At 41.8% G+C, this 15,765-nt stretch overlaps 1 pseudogene; it reads right to left on the bottom strand.

Annotated features, from left to right (window-relative positions):
- LOC129354216 (NACHT, LRR and PYD domains-containing protein 3-like) overlaps window positions 1–15,765 on the bottom strand; it is a 38,329-nt pseudogene that overhangs the window by 21,000 nt on the left and 1,564 nt on the right.

Genomic DNA, 15,765 nt, shown 5'->3' with positions numbered 1-15,765 from the left:
GATAAAGGAGTTCGAATAAGAGTATGTTCATGTTGTTAGTGGAATGCTCGTGCTAATAAAGCAAGCCCGACTTTTCAACTGTTGATGGCTACACTCCTCTTCCCTCATTTCATGACATGGTATCAGAACTAAGGACTTAAACGCCTACCGAGAGAGCACAATGGCAAAGTTTGGACCTCCGGAGCCGTTTGATTTTGCCCAGCCTGCGGAGTGGCCGACCTGGCGGCAGAGGTTTTCCCGCTTCAGAATCGCGTCGAAACTCGACAGGGAGAGCGGTGAAGTGCAGGTGAATTCGCTCCTGTACTCTATGGGAGAGATGCCGAACCTATTTACGGCTCTTTCGTGTTTCCCGCCGCTACAGAGGATATGCTACATCCAGAGTATGACTTCGCCTTAGTGATGCAGAAGTTTGACGAACACTTGGTTCCAAAAAGAAACGTTATCCATGACCGCGCCTGTTTTCACAAAAGGAGCCAGAGGGCCGGCGAGACGGTTGAAGCTTTTGTGCGGAGCTTATATGAGCTCGCGCAGCACTGTGAGTTCGGCGCGGGGAAAGATGAGCAGATCCGGGACCGAATCGTTATTGGAATAATGGATAAGGAGGTTTCTCAAAAACTTCAACTGGAAGCGGATCTGACTCTGGAGAGAGCTATCCAGCTTGCACGTCAGAGTGAACAAGTGAAACAGCAAAGTGCAGAGCGCGTGGAAACTACGGTGAATGAGGTGAGACGGAAACAGTTTAACAGCACAAAGAGGAGCTATGAGAAACCACGGCAGAAACAAGCACAGAAATACAGCGAGAATAGACTGAACTGTCACAGATGTGATAGGATGCACGACAGAAAGGAAAACTGTCCTGCCCGAAATAAAAGATGCAGAAAGTGTAACAAAACGGGACATTTTGAGGCTGTGTGTAAAACTAAAATGCTAAAACAAGTCAGAGCTGAAGCTGCTACAGATTCAGATGAGGATTCATTTTTTATTGGTGAACTGTTCCTAAGAGCAACAGCAAAGTCAACTGTCATCGAAGAGTCAGATATCGACTGGGACATCGAGCTGCTGGTGAATGGTAGCCCAGTGAATTTTAAAATTGACACTGGTGCTGATACCACAGTCATGACAGACACAACTTTCAACGGTCTACAGCAAAAACCAAAACTGCACAAATCCAGATCAACTGTGTACAGTCCAGGGGGAAAGGTCAGATGTGTGGGTTCGTTCCTCGCTACCACCACACACAATGGTCAGACATACCAGTACTGGATTACAGTTATCAAAGGACAGTTTGTCAGTAACCTATTACGCAGAGCAGTGGCAAAGCAAATGAAACTGGTAAAACGAGTCAATGCCATCAGTGGTGACTATTTGGTATCCGGTGATGTGTTCGGGGAAATAGGTCTACTGAACTGTGTGCCGGTTAAAATTGAGCTGACGGAAGAGGCAATTCCATACAGCGTCAATACACCACGCCGAGTCCCTTTTCCCCTCCTTCCAAAGGTGGAGAAAGAACTAAAGCGGATGCTGAATCTTGGGATCATTGAGGAGATCACCGAACCAACAGATTGGTGTGCCCCAATGGTGCCTGCTCCAAAACGCAACAAGGATGAAGTCAGGATGTGTGTAGATCTAAAACGATTAAACAAAAGCGTCAAGCGGGAACGCTATATTTTACCTACATTAGATGACATAACACCTAAACTGGCTGGAGCCAAGATTTTCTCCACTCTGGATGCTTCTAGTGGTTTTTGGCAAATTCCATTAGACCCCAGCTGCCAAAGACTGACCACATTCATTACCCCGATGGGCCGGTTTTGCTTCAAATGCTTACCATTCGGGATTACATCTGCTCCTGAGATTTTCCAGCGACTGATGACTAATCTACTTAAGATCCTGGATGGAATGGTTGTCGTGATGGACGATATTCTGGTTTACGGATCTACTAAGGAGCAACATGATCGCCGACTCAGTGCAGTTTTGCAGACGATTAAGGCGTCCGGTCTTAAGTTGAACAAGTCCAAGTGTCACTTTGGGAAAACTGAACTCCAGTTCTTCGGACACATCATTAGTGCTGATGGTGTAAAGCCTGACAAGAGCAAGGTGGATGCTATCGCAAAGATGCCTCGTCCGACAAATGTGGAGCAGCTGAGACAGGTGCTTGGGCTGGTGAACTATGTTGGGAATTTCCTGCCACTTCTGTCCACAGTGCTGTATCCACTGACTGTGGATACAGCACTGTCAGTGGATACAGTCTCTGTTGGATACAAACCCATACAGAGACTGTATGGGTTTGGGACGAACCCCAGGAGCGAGCGTTCAACAAGGCCAAAACAATGCTCGTAGGTGCACCAGCCCTTTGCTACTACGACGCCAACAAACTAACAGTGGTCAGCGCTGATGCCAGCAGTTATGGCCTCGGTGCTGCTGTTACAAGACTATGAAGGGGAATTGCGTCCTGTTGCCTTTTGCTCACGCACACTTACTGATGCAGAGAAGAGGTATTCACAGATTGAAAAGGAGTGTCTGGCATTGGTCTGGGGCTTGTGAACGCTTTGCTCGCTACATCCAAGGGATGGGCCATGTCCGGTTACAAACCGATCATAAGCCACTTGTACCATTGATCAACTCTTATGATCTTGACAAATCGCCACTAAGATGCCAGAGACTACTTATGCGTCTTATGAGGTTCAATGTAACTGCTGAACATGTTCCGGGTAAGCAGCTTGTGGTCGCTGACACACTCTCCAGACTCCGTTGAAAGACAGTTATGTTCCGGACACTGAAACACAAGTAAAGGCATATGTTAACGCTATGGTGGCTAGCAAACCAATCAGGTCACCAAAGCTGGAGGAAATCCGCCAGGCTACACAAAAGGATGCTGAGCTTCAAAAAGTGGTCATGTTTATCAGAAAAGGGTGGCCCCGCAATATGGCAGGGAGCTCACCAACGCATGGATACTATGCAGTCAGAGGTCACCTATCGGAGTTGGATGGGCTGGTTCTTTATCACGACCGCATCGTAGTTCCAACAGCACTCCGAGCCGGTGTTTTAGACCAACTACATGAAGGCCATCAGGGCCTCACCAAGTGTCGGGAGCGAGCTAAGTTGACTGTGTGGTGGCCGAGGATTGGTGCACAGATCACAAACAAAGTGAAGTTCTGTGATTTTTGCAGAGAGCACAAACCTACACAGAGACATGAACCACTGATGACAACATCCCTGCCTAGTGGTCCATGGCAGAGAATTGCAGTTGACCTGTTTGTGCTCGAGGGTAAGACATATCTTGTTGCTGTTGATTATTTTTCAAGAGACATTGAAATTGCTTCCCTCACCACCGCTTCCAGCACTCAAGTTATCAACAAGCTCAACCACATGTTTGTGAGATGGGGCATCCCGTTGGTACTTGTCAGTGACAATGGGACACAGTTTACCTCATCAGAGTTCCAAAAGTTCAAGGAGAAATATGGGTTCACTCACATAACCTCAAGTCCCCATTACCCACAATCTAAAGGAGCTGCAGAAAGGGCTGTTCAGACTGCTAAGTATATCCTTAAACAGCCTGACCCCTGCTTAGCCCTCATGAGTTACCGCTCCACACCAGTTGCAGCAACAGGTTGTAGTCCAGCGCAACTTATGACTGGACGACAGATCCGCACCACTGTTCCTGTCCTGGAAAAAACATTGATGCCAAGCGCAGTCGACTCAGACCTAGTCTACATGAAGGATGTAGACTAGATTATAGATTCTTCTACAACCGCAGACACTCAGCTCACCCTCTTTCTGACCTTCTCCCGGGTCAACACGTGAGAGTGAAACTGGATGGGGAAAAAGGGTGGACATCGCCTGCCAAAGTTATCAGTAAGTCCAAGGAGCCGAGATCCTACCTCGTAGAAATGGCCAATGGGAGTGTGACTCGTCGCAACAGACGCCACCTTCAGGAAGTTCCTGGGACTGATATTCCTGCAGCACAACATGCAGCTGAGTCTGCAGAACCACCGCAGGACCGCAGATCCCCAGCGACAGAAGTGGCCATTCCACCTGAACCACCATCAAATCAGCCAGTAGCAAGCCCTCCTTCAGGGTCCTCTTCCCCACCAAGTACTCCTGTGAGAAGAACTTCCAGGGGACGTGAAATAAAGCTGCCTCTGAGATTCAGAGACTGATAAGGTTCAAAAGGGCATAATAATCCCTAACAGGGCTGAGGGCAGTCTACCCCTGTGATGTCCTGTATTGTTCTGCATGAGATTTGTTAAGGTTTGTCGTTAAAAAAAAAAAAAAAGGAAAGGAAATGTGGTAAAGTTGTTCTGATAACATCTAAGTTATATTGGGAAAAAGTCTTTGTTGAAAGAGACATTGACAGCTAAAGATTTTGCTAACCTGAGTAATTAATTGTATTAGAGAATGTACCATTTAAGTATCATTTAAAACATTAAGCTAACTTGCAGATGTTTAGGATCTTCCAATGTTTAACTTTAAAAGAAGGGAGAGTTGTGAGATACTATTGTTTATCTATAGTAACAGCAGTTTGGGTTCCTGCCCACTGGGGGTGCTCTAAAGAACTATACAGAGATAAAGGAGTTCGAATAAGAGTATGTTCATGTTGTTGGAATGCTCATGCTAATAAAGCAAGCCCAACTTTTCAACTGTTGATGGCTACACTCGTCTTCCCTCATTTCATGACACGAATGTGCAGAGGAATCCCTAAGTCATCTTTTTTCCTGTCCTTTTTCTTTTAAACTTTGGAAAGACATTAAAAACAAATATCACCCACATATTGTATTATGTTGATGACCTTGATAATCAAATATCTGATCTGGTAAATATTGTTTTCTTGCCTGTTAAGTATCATATACATTGCTGTAAATGGAGAGGTTCTACTTCTTGTTTTAATTTTTTTTTCTTGATCAGTTTAAGCTGTTTTACACTTCCCTGAAACTTTGGAAATCTGTGTATGCAAAAAAAGTAACTGACAGTATCTCTACTTTTCTTTTGTTTTGAATCTTGCTCGGTTTTTTGGTCATTTGCCTTACTGTTTGTTTTTCTGTCTGTATTTTTAGCCCCTTGTTTCTTTGTTTCTTATTTATCTATGTTGTAATGTTCTTTGTACCTCAACGAGTCTTTGTATACTGTTTGCATAATAATAATAATAAAGAAATCTGTCTGATTATTCTCGCAGTTCCCATTTCTGACTCCCCTCAAACTCACCATCTCATTGATCAGTGAGCAGACGAGTCCTGAACCCGTTCCAGAGACCTTGAACCCCCAACACATGAAATAAACATCATTTCACTCATTTCTGTCTCTCCTGTGGTTGCTCTGCATGTGGATTAAGAAATTAGACTCCAACATGACAAAAAGCAAAGTTCAATCTCAAAGTTTGAAATAAGAAAATAATTTCTTTATAAGGTCAAATCCATCCACCCTTGACCCTAATGGGGTCAGAAGAGATGATGGTGCCTGGGGTCGCCCTGGACAGGTCACCATCTGTCGCAGTGTGAGGTAAAATGTTTGAGATTTGAAAGAAAATATATTAGAGTTAAATTATTAAACTAAATATTAAAGTATAAATGAATGATTTAATTGGATAAATAGAGAAAACAAACCTCAGATTCTTCACTTTACAGACTGGATTCTCCAGGATCTCAAGCAGATGCTTCATATCAGAGTCTCCACCATCATCTATGCTGATCTGATTTATTTCCAGTTCAGTCAGATCTGGGTTGGACTTCAGAGCCGAGGTCAAAACTTCACATTCATCCTTATCCATAAAACAGCCACCAAGTCTGTGATTAGAGGAGAAATAAAGTCAATGCTAATGAAGTCAATCTGGATCATAAACAGATTAAAATATGATAACATCATCTGATCAACATCTGATCTTCAATTTACTGAGTTTGACCCGACAGAAAATCTGTGCAGTTCCTGATTAAAGTTTTAGTTCTGGTCCAGGCTTCATGTCCTCAGACCTTCAGATGTTGAAGTTTTTCTATCAACTGAAGGAAAGTTCAGTTTTCTCTGCAGCATCTGATGGAGCTGCAGCATCAGAGCCTCAAAGCAGCTGCAGCAGCTGATGAAGAGGCTGACTGAGCTGAATGAAGGAAACTACTGGAGAGGAGGAGGAACTGCTCACAGCTCTGACTCACATGACTTGGACTAGACCGTTTGTATTGAACATCCTTGAGATCTTTCATCAAGCAGGAAGTGAGTTATAAATGAAGTGAGCAGAGCAGGAAGTCCAGTCTGCTGTGGACCTCTGGCATGTCTGGGTTTGTTTAGCAAATATCTGCTGCAGCTGCAGCATATAGAATCATCGTCATCATTAATAATAATAATATATTCTATAGAAACATGTTTTCCAGCAGCAGGTTATTAAATGCTGCCACAGAGGAAACTGGGAGCAGAACAAACACATGATGCTCCAGTTCTGTTCCGTTCATCTGCTGGATTTGATGCTTTAACAAAGTAGAAAGTGGACAGTCGTCAACCTGCTGCAGCTAAAAGCTTCACGTTGTTCTGGTCGTCCTGCAGAGCAGCAGCAGAACCGGTCCTGCTGCTCCTTCGGGTCAGAACCGTCCTCTCAGACTGTCGATCTGAGAGGAACTGGGACAGACTGGTTGGAAGAGGGACACATGTCTCTGCAGTGGTCTGTCCATTGTCTCAGAGGAACAAAGGTTTGGATGTCAGGAGAAATTGTTGCTAAACTCCTAAAGAGCTGAAGAGGAAAACCCCTGGAGGAGACGGAGCGTTTGGGTCCAGCAGCATTTCATGGTGAAGCAATGAAAGTTCTCCAGTAACTAGAAGAGGCTGGATGTCTCCAGAGTTGAAGCTCATGTCTCTGCAGGTCTTCCTGGAGGACAGCTGCAGCTTCAACAAAGGCTGCAGCTGTCCTGGATGAGCTGAATGTTTAGTGGCTGAAATAGCCCAAGGACGTAGTTAAAGACTAAAAACATCCAGAAAGAAGAAACAGGAGGACAATAGAGCTGAATCAGCATCACACAATGAAAACATCTGGACTCACCGAGCCTTTCTGCAGTTCCTCACAGCTGGAACCAGTCTCAGTCGTCCATCATCTGATGTGTTGTACTTCTCCAGGTCCAACTCATCCAGAACCTTCTCTGACATCTGCATGAAGGCCAGAGCTGAACACTGAGTCACTGAGAGCTGCTGCCCTGAATCCAGCAGCTGTTGGATCTCCTGATAAAATGAGACGTCGTTCATCTCCATCAGACAGTAGAAGATGTTGATGCTTCTGTCAGGAGAGATCTCACAGGTCTTCATCTCCTTCAGGTTGGTGATGATTCTCTGGATGGTTTCTGGACTGGTCTCTGTCTGACCCAGCAGATCTTCTAAGTCTCTCTGGTTGGACTCCAGAGTGAGACCATGAAGGAAGCGGACAAACAGGTCCAGGTGGCCATTTTCACTGCGGAGGGATTTCTCCATGACTTTCTTCATGAACTCATCTAGAGATGTTTTCTCTGTATTCTCTCCCAGGAACGTCTTGATCTCCTCTGACTTCCTGCTGGTGAAGCAGTGGAGCATGTAGACTGCAGCCAGAAACTCCTGGATGCTCAGATGAACAAAGGAGTAGACGGAGACCTCGCGTGTCCCCTTCTCCTTTTTAAACATCTGAGTGAACACTCCTGAGAACAACGCAGCATCTTTGATGTTGAAGCCGCTGTTTAAGGTCTTTGTTGTAGAAGATCAGGTTTCCCTTCAGCAGCTGATCAAAAGCCAGTTTTCCTAGAGACTCAAAGAGCTTCCTGTTCTCTGGATCTTCTTCAGCTATCTTCATACTTGTCCTCCTTGATTTTGAGCTGAATCAGCAGAAACTCTTTGTACATCTCCGTCAGAGTCTTGGGCAGTTCTCCTTCCTCTCTGGTCTTCATCATTTCCTCCAGAACATTAGCAGTGATCCAGCAGAAGACGGGGATGTGGCACATGATGTGGAGACTTTTTGATTTCTTGATGTGGGAGATGATCCTGTCAGCCTTCTCTTTATCATCTCTGAATCTCTTCCTGAAGTATTCCTCCTTGTGGGGGTCAGTGAACCCTCTGACCTCTATGACCCTGTCAACACACTTATCTGGGATCAGACTGGCTGCAGCAGGTCGTGTGGTTATCCAGAGGAGAGCAGAGGGAAGCAGTTTCCCCATAATGAGGTTTGTCAGCAGAACATCCACTGAGGTTGACTTTTTAATATCAGTCAGGACTGGGTTTTTCTTGAAGTCCAGACAAAGTCGGCTCTCATCTAGACCATCCAAAATGAAGAGAACATGAAACTTTTTAAAGCTGCAGATTCCTGCATCTTTAATATTGTCAAAGAAGTGATGAATCAGTTCCACTAAGCTGAAACTTTGTTCTTTCAAGTTATTCAGCTCTCTGAAAGTGAATGGAAATATGAAGTCAATGTTCTGGATGGTTTTGCCTTCAGCCAGTCCAGAGTGAACTTCTGTGTTAGCAGTGATTTTCCAATGCCAGCCACTCCCATGGTCATCACTGTTCTGATCTGTTGCTTTCTGGCAGGGTTGGGTTCAAAAATGTCTTCCCGTTTTATTTTTGCTCCCTGATTACTGGATGCTGTTTCAATCTGTCTGACCTCATGTTCCTGGTTGACCCCTCCAGTTCCTCCTTCCAAGATGTAGATCTCTGTGTAAATATCATTCAGACATGTTTTCTCTCCACGTATTGCAATGACTTCACAGATAGATTCGAAGGTTCTCTTTAGAGACTTTTTGAGGTCATATTGACATCGATCATCAAAATCTGAACAAAGAGATAAAGACATAAGATAAAACAATTAAGATTCAATCCATTGAATTTTCATTTGATTGTTTCTATATCAGGATGTTTAAACAAATCGCTCATTCTAGTTATAGGTTTCCTTCAGAAGAAACTGTCATGATGTGCTGCCTGAGGTGTAAGGCAGATGCTGAGGAGCCAGGTAGAAAATGAAGAAATGAGGATTTAATGATAAATAGAGAAAAACAACAATCCAAAGTCCAATCAGCACAGATAAAGAGCGGAAGGCTAAGGCTCAATAAACTGGTAGCAACTGAAAACTCGAATGGACGGTAGTAACAGATCTATCCAGACAAATTGATAAGACAAATACGACAAGAACCTGACAAAGAACATGGAACACAGGTTGCATTAAATATACACTCAGTGATAAGGGAACGAGATACAATGGGAACAATCACAGGGTAGGCAGGACAACACGGAGACTCAATACACAAAAACCTAACAACACAGAGAAAAAAACAAATCCTTACAGAAACCTGAAACTTTCAAATCATGAAGAAAATGAGTCACAGAGCAGTACTGTAGAGCTTTGACTGGACTACAAACATCATGCTGAACATTCAAAGTGTTTTAAAGTTTTCTTGCAGATTAGCTTCCTGCTAACCTGCAAGAAAACTTTTCCATAGTTTTTGACCTACAGCTCAGCAGAAGGTGTCCAACCATAGTGCTCCATTTATTGTTTTTTGTTATAACTGTAGTTAGTCACTGTTGGATGAGTTCACTTCCACTCAGTCATGATTGGTAAATTGACTGACCTAAATCAGAGGAGTTAGAGGACAAACTCAGTTGATCGGACAGGGTAGGATCTATAAAGTCAAGACGTTTGATCATCAATCTGCAGGCTCTCTGTCCTTTCTTTCTCACAGCATCGATGATGCTGCGGGCGTTGTCTGCTCTGGTTTGGGTCTTCTGAAATATTTCTTCTATCTCCAAACGTTCAAAGATGCCATCTGCCTCAAGGCCATCGAGAAGCTGATTCAGGATTTCCTCAGAAACTCTCTTCACAAACTCAATGCGAACCTGGAGAAGTTTTTCCTCTGCAGACAGAAATCAGGAACAGGATGAATCCAAACCAACAACAAAACATGATGAAGATCATCTATTCATCCAGAGATCCCCCTCAGAGTCTGGTGATCAGCTGCTCAGGTCTAAACCTGTTGTTGTGTTTAGACCTGAGGAATCAGAGCTGACCACTGATTCTGTCTACATGAGAACAAATGAAGCTTCTGATTCATCACTTTCTTTCCTCACTGCAGGAAGAACAATAAAAGAAACACCTTCTAAATAGAGAGCTGCGCTATTTCAGGAAAACAGGAATCTCTGATAACATTGTGATGAAAATATTGAATGATTAACAGACATTTTTCTTTTACCATCATCATCAGGTCTTCATCTCTGTCTCTAAGCTTTATTATCTCTGTTACCAAATGTTGGAGTAAAAGACACAGCAAGTCTTTTCATCTGAGACAAGAAATTAGTCATAAATGATGTGATTTTTGGATGAATTAATGAGTATATATAGCAATTATTTCTGAAGTATTAGAGCTTCTGTCCTGTTCTTCACATCAGTTTCTTTTTGTTCTGTTTCCATCTGAGTTCAGTTTTTACATTGAGGTTTCACAGAAACTCACAATGTTTCCAGCAGAGCTTCACTGAACAGGAAGCATGAAAACAATAAATTCACAGTGAGGCTGTTGTTCATCACATGGCAGCAACACAGGCTGTGATTGGTCAGTTTGTTCTCCTATGACGGTTCATTTCTGTTCCTGATCACTTACCAAAATCCACTTCCTGCTGCTGTGCCATTTTTATCTGGAAAACACAAAGGATTCATTATGTTTCAGACTTTGTTTCATAAATAATTTCTTTTGGTCTTTTTGGAAAACTGAATGGAATCTAAAAAATACTGGATTAGAGATGAAAAATACTAATTTTAATCACATGATAATCAACACACCACCAAAAAAATATTTCTTTAATTCTTGAAACTAAAAGATGTTTATGAAAACTTGATCCTTCATCCTTACAGAAAACCTGAAAAAGGACCAACTTACCGAATGTCTCTATGTTCCTGTGAAGGATGAAATCTGACTGCCAGTCAGTCGAGGGTCAGATTTCCTTCAGTCTGAAATGAAAACTTAAACGTCTTTAAATCTTGTTTGCTTGCATTGGGACAGTATTGTGTTGCTGCTACCACTACCATCAGCTGAAGAAATCTCCTCTAGAAATGCGTCTGGGCTCCTGCTCAGGTGTTCAGTTTTCAGGTGACCAGTTGTCCTCACCGTCTCTGCCGTCGTCCTCTGAGTGATGATGAGCAGCAGCAGATACAAAGACAGAGGGATGAGAAGAATGAAAGAGTTACATCCTGCTGAAACAAACCAAGTTCTGACTGGTTTTGATGAAGTTGGTGAATGGGTCCAAACTGAAGAACTCAGTGGGATTGAAAAGGGGCGTGGCCAAAACCTTTCCAACCCTCCCTGAAGGTAATTCAATCAAAACAGCATCATAAAAATATTTGAAGTTTGGTACACAAAGCCTTCAAGACAGGAAATAAATTATTGGAGGTAGTACCTAAAAATTAACATGTCAGGGTTTTGGGGGTCAAAGGTCATTTTTTGACATTTCACACAAACTGAATTTTGACAAAGTCAAAGGAATTTAGATTAATTGGCTTCATGCCTATTAACCTTGGAGGATTGAAAGTTATCAAAATGTTGGGGTGTGCTGTGGTGGTGCAGGTCTAACCCTCAATTAGTCAAGAACTTTTATTTTTGCGGGCCCACTTCCTGTAGCTTATTTAAAGCCCCCCTCCAGCGCGCAGTTTAAAACATTCTGACCTGTTTCTCTGTGATTGTGTTCTTCTCAAATGCACTGATTTGATTGCTTGGTGAGTTTTCTTATTTATTTATCTTAGCATAGCATTATTGCTCATTGGAGTGTTGTTTTATTAGAATAATTGGCGCTGGTTGCCTGGACCGTCACTGGGATTCTGTCAGGCCTGATTGTGGCCCAGTTCGCTCCTCTCTCTTGAGAAGGTAACTTGTTGCATTTTGTTCATATTTTGACAAGTGTTGTGTCTTTACTCCAACATAAATAAAGATTCGACTCAGAGGTTCAAATGAACGTGACTTTTATGATATTCACTTCAGTGTCGAATACAACATATCAATGCGCAGGCGCATAACATAGAAGGCAACTCAGCAAAAAGGGGAGTGGTTCCGCTAAAGCAAATAGATCCACTATATATACTACAACAAGTTATGCTGAAGCCATGAAGTTTAAAATTGAGAATGTAGCTACATTTGGGGTTTGCTATTGCGCAATATAGTTATTGAATTTCTTTGTTTTTCTTTCCTCTCAGTCTGCTTGAGTAATTGATAATTAATTTTTTTTTTGATATCTTGGAAGTGCATTTTATTTATTTTTTTTATTTTGATTAGCTTGACTTATGATTGATGCTCTTTTTGCTTTATTTAAATTATGGTTAATTTAACCTGATTATTGAAATGTTTTGAATTATTAGAATTTAATTATTGCATTAAATTAAATTCCTAAATTTAATTTCTTTTATGTTTGTATATAATTCCTGTTTTTGATTAAACACTTAAATAGGTTTTCTGACCTTTAAGGTTGTTTTTTTTTTCTGGATGCAGACCCTCACCTGGATCTGATGATGGCGAGATAAAGAAAAGGTCTATGGACTAATGATTTTGGAGTTAAGATACTCTGAGTCATTTATATGGTGTCTCATTTTGCTGTCATAATTGTCCATTTTTATGTAAATCACTTATATACATCCCAAAACTAAAAGCAGTGCCTCCTGTTATTTTCACACATCAGACTCCTTAAAAGCACACTCTCCTGATGCTGCTCTTATAGCCTGTTGAAATAAGAATTTTAAAGTAGCACAATAGTACATAAGTTAACTTTTAGGTTAAGATAAACTTAGATACAAATCCAAACTGGGACAGCTGGTGACTCTCAGAACTTACAGAAATTCCTAATCAGAAAGCAGTCTTAGACTCCTTGAATCTCTTTAGATGGGGAGTCTGTCTGCCAGGCAATTAACAAATTCCTAGCATGGTTCAAAAGTTCACTAGGATCTTAAAACTTTTTATAAATAATTTTATCTATATTAGAATTAACTATATTTCTTTAAGCATGTTTTTAATTAGTTACTTATTAGATCCAAACTTATAGTCATTATTTAGCATTACATTGTGTGCAAGCTTGGTTAAAAATACAAACTACTTTCTTGTGGAAACATTTTGAGGCACAGATAGCGCTGCAGCTGCAATCATATATCAAACTGGACAGCGGCTGATACGAGAAGGGTTTGCCGTATATCTGCTTTTGGGCTCTTTAGCAGGAGGTAATAAAATTAACATTGAGACAGCCCACACAAAGGAAAAGAACACACCTCCTAATGCATATATTCAAATGAGGAGAATATGCAGTCTATAAAAAATGGTTTGTTTCACAGCAGAAGTTGGAATCTCTTTGTGCTGAGTGAGAGTTTCCCGGAGGATGCATCTTCTGTTATTCTTTTGTCTTTTTTTACTCAGTTCTTTGTCTCTGTTTTGTAATATCTTGGACTTTTGCTCTAGGTGAGATGATTATTGTAACATTCTTCTTGGATTGAATTTCTCTGGATAAAACTCTGAATATCTGAAGTCTGACGTCGTATGATTGCTCTTTTCTCTCTGCACACTTACACAGACACAGGAATTCGGGACTAAGAATTAATTAACGAGCTAAATCAAGTTATTCCACTTTTTAATTCTTAACAAGCCGCAGTTAGGTGCACAGCCCAAACGTGTTGCACAGGGGTTACACACAACCCACGTATGGAGGCCCCAGTCCTCGATGCATCCATTGCTGGTTCGAATCCCAGCCTGGCGACCTTTGCTGTATGTCTTCCCCTTCTCTCATCACCCCTGTCCTTTCAATTAAAGGCCACTAGAGCCAATAAAAAAAGTTATCAAAATGTTGAATTTTTGGGTCCAGACCTCAAAGTCTGATGAGAAGAGAACAGGCGTTTCAAATGCGTTCGTTTTGGTTTTTTTCAGAACAGTACAACACATCTGCAGTACACAGAAGACACAGCAGAGGTCAGCATAACGTCTTCTCCATTAACCATTAAACAAAATTATTGCTTATAGACCTTTTTCACGGCAACCGGAAGCTGTATCTGAAAGGGCTGCGACACTTCCTGTTTTGATGACTAATTCAAGTACTCTGAAAAATGGCTCTCCTCATCGTCCTTACTTAATTTGCCAGCCCTTTCTTTCGCTGATGTGGAGGAAATCACAGCGGCTAATTCATCCACCAGCAAACATGTGAAAGGATAAAAGTTCTTCCACGAGAAATATAACCACCGCTATCAAGGTAATAGACGTAGCTTTGCGAGCTAACCGCTAGCTACAATATATGAACTACACAAACATCTTAACTTAGTTTGCTAAATTACGTGGAATATTGGAGACAAACATAATTTAAACTTTTCAATTATATTCTGATTACATTCTGAAATGTATTTGCCAGTGCAGTTTGTGAAAACAGCAGGCTAGGACTTAGTTATGAGATACTAGATGACGCTTGATGTTGAAACTGTGCTTTACTCCTGCATGCCTGCAGTGTCCAATATTGTGGAGGGACAGGTAGTTGTCAGAGCTAGATGATTCAGATCCATGAAGAAAAATGAGGAACTGCATAAGCTGCAGGTTTGAAACAGTCAGAAAGCCGGTTGGCTCTTGTTCGATAGTTCGAGTTCCTGTTCATATTTGACAGATGAAGAACTTCCACGTACGACTTCTGGACAACTCAGAGCTTTTTTTTCTAACATCTTCCTGTTCAGAGGGAACTATTTGTTTTCTGTTTGCAACATAGTCTGTTTTTTCTGCTGTTGTTGAAGCTAACCTTTAAACTAGAATCTATTGTTTAAAGCTAAACATGCTATATGTATATATATGTTACTAAAACAGTTGTCCATTTTAGATATCACTGGGTGTTGAAAAAGAAAAGGCTGAATTACTGGATTATTCCTGTAGCTGTGCAGCTGGTAAAGGTTTTTGCAATCATGTAGTTGCACTTCTTTACCAGACTGCACACTACTCCCAACTCCAGCTGCCAACTGTTTCTCCTGCACTAGCCTGCACAAGATTTACAAAGATGGCACAAACCAAGAAAAAAAAAAAGTGGAACACATTGTCCTATGGGATGTGATATATAAAATTTACTACATTGTCGTTGTCGCTACCCCCCCCTTCCTTCACTCTCTCCTCTCTCAGTCACTACTTCCTCTTCTGAGAGGGAGATGTGCTACCAGCTCTCCATTTAACGGGTAAATTGAGTTTCCTAAATCTGCTGGGATTTACCCTATCCAGAACTGAAGTAAACTCTGTTTAAGCTGGTTTCCAGACCGGATTCGCCTGACTACTAACGGCCTACATCCAGATGTCCCACCCTTCTTCCCCCTGTGAATTAGCCAGACTGAGCAGCCTGCAGCGAACTAGTTCCACAGAGCACATCTGTTAACGGCCGCTCCTTCTCTTTTTTGCAACTTGCACTTGTTACTGAATCAGGTTGGTTTTAGTGACTCTGGCGAGTCCCAAGGATGTTGTTTTAAATTTGGGCTAAAGCAACCAATAAAACATTACCTACTTTTCTTCCCCAGAATCAAACATCACAGCTATTTTACTACCATCAAAGAACTTTGAAGTGACTCATTAATTGAATGTCCACAACATCTTTTAGATTTTCTTTATGCTAAATATTTTATTAGTAAAGCAATTTTGCAAGGGTCAGTACAGCTTAATTAAGTAGCAGAAATAATCAAATAAGTAAAATCAATCATCTAGCCCAGTGGTTCTCAAATGGGGGTACGCGTACCCCTGGGGGTACGTGGAGGTACTGCACGTACCTCCACGTACATACGTGAAACTTTTCAAAATATCTTTAAAAAAA

Source organism: Poeciliopsis prolifica, unplaced genomic scaffold (genome assembly GCF_027474105.1).
Source record: "Poeciliopsis prolifica strain line A6 unplaced genomic scaffold, Auburn_PproV2 SCAFFOLD106, whole genome shotgun sequence".
Taxonomy (NCBI): Eukaryota; Metazoa; Chordata; class Actinopteri; order Cyprinodontiformes; family Poeciliidae; genus Poeciliopsis; species Poeciliopsis prolifica.
This window is presented reverse-complemented; position numbering and strand designations above follow the sequence as displayed.